General features: G+C 40.4%; 1 long non-coding RNA gene across 1 annotated transcript; it reads right to left on the bottom strand.

The window, feature by feature from the left end:
- Positions 1-361: 361 nt before the first annotated feature.
- On the bottom strand, positions 362-3,489 carry LOC137195495 (uncharacterized). The gene is made up of 3 exons (XR_010931122.1): positions 3,435-3,489; positions 2,405-2,495; positions 362-1,359 (listed from the first exon to the last, which is right to left on the bottom strand). It is a non-coding gene; the product is annotated as an uncharacterized lncRNA (long non-coding RNA).
- Positions 3,490-4,744: the final 1,255 nt, after the last annotated feature.

Genomic DNA, 4,744 nt, shown 5'->3' with positions numbered 1-4,744 from the left:
TGCTCGATAAATGTGGAAAGCCTGTAGACCACTGCTTGCCGTAGCCAGACGATGCTGAGGTTCCTGCAGAAATACACCAGTCGCTACTTATGTCATAGCCAATAAATCATACAGAGAGGTTAATGAGAGACATTTGATTTTACATCAGGTATTTCCCAGAACCTACTGCAGGTCTTCAAGATTATAAACAAGGTCTATACATTTATTTATAAATCCTTGAGAGATGATTTGTTTGGCCTGGTAACACCATCACCAACACCTATTTTTAATATGAGTGGGTGTTACCCATAACCCTAAAGTCCTGTTTGAGGTCCTGAAGACCTCACACCATGAAAAAAACATTGTTTTTTCAGCTTGATAATTCATAATTTTATGAGAACTACTTATGAACCTATGACTTGTTTCAGAAGTCGGCTGCAAAAACTGACAGTACTCCTGTTTGGAATCTCAGAGATCCCAGCTGTAATACATGCATAATTAAAAATGATTTTCATGGCTCTGTATTTGATTGGTGTTGACAGTGCTATTTACACCACAATACCCCTATCAGAAATGAGTCCATTTGGATTTCTAGCCCAGTTTGTTGCAAAAGGGAGAATTACCACTTCAATATTTTTCTGTGTATTGATTTTTGAGAGGAAGAAGAAAAGAATTTTTAAAAATTGTTAAATTTGCAGTTATGCTTATTATATTTACATGTATAGAGGTCGGATCTTAAGGACCCAAAATAACAAGGTAGTAAAGCCAATATCAGCACATAAAACACAACAAAATAGTTATGTACCATTGATTAGGGTTGTATTTTTTTCCTGTAATTGACTGAATCATATACACACTAGTGTCACTGATAGTGAAGTTGAGACTGACACTTCGATGCTGATATACGAAACAGTGATGTCATGCAGCTGATAAATGAAGTTGGGTTGTAATGTAAATCAAGGTGTTTGCTGACCTGAGGATTCACAGGCCTACCTACTGTATATGAATAACAATGACTTATAAATACTTGCCGTACCGGAATTAAAACAAACTTTTGAATACAGACAAAATATTCCTTGAAACTGTTAAACATGCAATTTCAGATCATGTCAACCCCAGTCTGGATTGTAACCAATGAAACAGTCAGTCAAACAGCCAAGTAAACAATAAGTAGAAACAATCTGAGCCAAGGCGTGCAGGGAGATAGGGCTGTCTGGTTTCAGAAGGCTGTGCTTGGTTTTGATTTCTCTCTCTGTGGTGTGGTTTGTTCTCTCATGGGCTGTCTGCCTCTTCTGTAGCCCATGTTTGCCTTTTGTTTCTGCCAAGAGTATGCCAAATCATCAAGTCTCCTCCAGCTTCCACAGCTGCTCAGGTGAGACACTAAATGTAGAACAATAATTACACAATTTAACAATAAAGGATGGGAAATTACTCTCTATTGCTTGAAATGTTTGTTCTTTTTCATAATACAATGTCATTCAATTAATCTTTATAGAAACATAGATTTGAAGCAAACCTCCCCCCAAATCATCATTAGTTCTTTTTCTCGAAAGAAAATAGTGCCAACGCAGCATTTACATTTATTACTGACTGGGAGCATTTAATTCCACAATGTGAGTTGTGAGGTCTGTTAAACAGCCTGCTAATTTCATTTTTAGGCAGGCGAAGGCTGCAGAGGGAAACAAAGCCAGAGAGCACCAGAAACTGAGACAGACAGTCTGCGAGAGAGAGAGGCTGTGAAGTTTAGATTTTGGCCTGAATCACTATTTACCTAGAAGAGTCACTGTGTCCATTTGGCCTAGATGTTTTGGTGGCCACTGGAATCCAGTTTGTGAATACCTGCATTGAGCCACTGGGGCAGAGGCAACGCTGTGAGGCCACGGACAGGCAGGAGCCACTGGTCACCACAGTTTGAACATGGTGCCCTCATGCTGTTTGCTCCTCTGCCGCCTCCTCTCCTGTATGGCCACCACTGTGTTTGCTCATGCGTGGATATGAAATAGCAGCAAATATGATGTGATGTGTGGAACTGAGTGCCATCTTGCAGGAACCAAGATGCATGTTTATTTTATTTTGTGATATTTTTTTAAATGTGTGAATGTTTGTCCATACAATCCCGGTATAAAAATGAGCATAAATTATTCATCATGAAAGGTTGAGTGGTAAGAGACCATGTTGTTTAAAGTAATTTGATTTTGATTAATTTTATCATGTTGTCACGCGCTAGGTAGTACTGGTAGAACGATATGTTTTAGGTCCAGGGATTTAATTACCATTTAGCTTTCTAGCTGTACTAGCTACTACCAGGCCACAACATAGCCTTAATGCTTTAGTTGCCAATCAACAAGAAAAGGATGCAGGCTTTACCTGAACCCCAGCTAGCTAAAATAGCTTTCCGCTGTTCGTTTCCTAAAGGGTTACTCACCAGACCGCATGGTGGGCCAGACTGCTCCACTCCTGTCCGCTCTGGTCCTCTTCTCATCTCAACAACCGTGCACTGTGCTCAGCATTGGTTTCTGTTCATTTAGGTAACAAATAGACACAGACAGAAACCAAATAACTTTAGGGATGAAGGTTTTTCATCACAGCCTCAGATTTAAAAGATCATTTAAAATGTCACATTTAATCAAAGATTCCAAAGAATGTACATAAATTAACATCCATATGTCATGCAGTTTCCCTAAAATGTTAACTACATGTTATCTAAACAAATAATCCAGTAGTTCATTTTGAAATAACTAATTTCAGTGCTCCAAAAGCAGCAAATAAAGTAATTGTTGCCAGATAATAATGACTATATCAGCCACAGAAGTTGCACCAGTATCTTGCACTAAAGGCCAACACAAACGAGCGTTGAGCCTGAGTATTCCTAGAATACCATGGATGTGGCCACAGGGGAATGAAGAGAGCAGAGACAAGAAGAGAGGACTAGAGTGTAGGGGTTTGAAAGAGAGACGAGGGAAAAAGTGGGAATTCCCAAAGACTTAATTCTCCTCTGTTCTTTTTTCAAGGCCAACAAGGTCTCTGCTTTCCCTATCGTTAGAAGCTGCATTCTTACAGTGAAAAGTAGAGGAATGAAATGGCATTATTTGAAATGGCATTCTGACACTCTGCACTGTCGACAGAATCTTTTCAAGTTAACAGGCCATATAATTCATCCACTAAAATACTAGTCCCTTTCCCACAGGCTGGGGTTAGTCATGGAGAGCTGGAAGGACTGTTTGCTGTGTGTTGTGGTGGGGGCTGAAATAAGCTCATTATCAAATTTGACTATGAAACTGTCTCATTTCTTGGATGCATGAAATGTCCTGTCTCTTCTGTGAGGGTGGCTGGTAATGCTGAGTGGCAGGTACTCCAGAACAGCGCCAGAGTCCAGTCTGTCGCTAAGGTGATGACGTTATGGCAACCAGCTGTCAAACGGCTGGATAACCGCCGTCGTCGACAAAGACGCTCACCAGAACCAGATGCTGCTAGCATTTCCACCAATTAGGAGTCAGGAACAGGGTGCCTGTCGGAGAAGAAGGAGGCCAACAGTGAGCGGAGAAACAACACCATCACTGTCAGACACAGGGCTATGACCACTGAGGAACAACAGAGCTGTGGTAGAAAAAAAAACAGAGAAAAGAAGGAGAAAAACACCAAGAGAAAAAGAGAAAATGAATTTCAGTGACGGTTGTCCTTGGTTACTAATTAATTAGGGAACTTCATCAACTTGTTCCATGAAAGAAAGTGAGAAAGGAGAAGAAATTAGATTTCTAATAAATTAGAAAAAAAGCAGAATTTGCCACATCTGCTTGCTGACGTTTGCGATTTGAATTTGTTTTCCTGAAACGCTGAAAACTTTCACAACATCCCTTCTGACAAAAGAGAGAGACTAGATAGATAGATAGATAGATAGATAGATAGATAGATAGATAGATAGATAGATAGATAGATAGAAACAAACACAGAAGCCTACCACCTGACTCATCATTGTCATCATCATTGTAGTGTTAGAGGAACATTGAAGTAATGAGAGGGAACAACAGGAAGAGCCTTGCAGTCTGGCTTTTGCACAGCATCGTTACAGAGGCATAAATGTCCTCTGAACATGAAGAGCTCTGTTGTCTAGTCAAGCATGTTCTGAATGGAGAGTAATTTCATGTCCTTGTGTAAAAGTATACCCTATTGTTTGAGAATTAAGCACAGCGTATAGGCCTGTAATTATACCTCCACAATAGTGGGTTTTCAGAAAAGGGCTGGAAATAGCACTGGAGGGTTCCGGTCTGAGCTTCGAACTACAGCGCTACTAACAGGCTGACAGACTGTAAAATGGCAGAGAGCGGAGAATAGAATCAGAGGCTGCTATCGTTTTACTGCCTGTGGATTGGAGGGGGCCGCCACCATTGTCCAGTAACTTCCTGATTTGCACTGTGGAGCATGGTTTATAAATGCGGGTACAGTGCTATGAAAGCTATTGTTGAAGGCGGACTATTATAAAAGGACGTTTAGAGACGAGGACACAAGGAGGAGAAAGAAAGGAAAGTAAATAAGATAAAAGAGGATTGAGGAGGAGACAAGGAATAGAAACAACATGTAGAGAGAGGCCAAATAAGATTTTCTATCAGTCCCACCCCATAGCCATTTTGCATCCTGAAATAACATTATGCTTTTACCTCAATTTCATAAGTGAGCCGCCTGGCATGGTGCCTAACTATCCAGCAAATAGAGGGAATAATATCATTATATCATATACAATACAGGGAAATCCCAGTGGTGAGCAGAC

Source organism: Thunnus thynnus, chromosome 2 (genome assembly GCF_963924715.1).
Source record: "Thunnus thynnus chromosome 2, fThuThy2.1, whole genome shotgun sequence".
Taxonomy (NCBI): Eukaryota; Metazoa; Chordata; class Actinopteri; order Scombriformes; family Scombridae; genus Thunnus; species Thunnus thynnus.
This window is presented reverse-complemented; position numbering and strand designations above follow the sequence as displayed.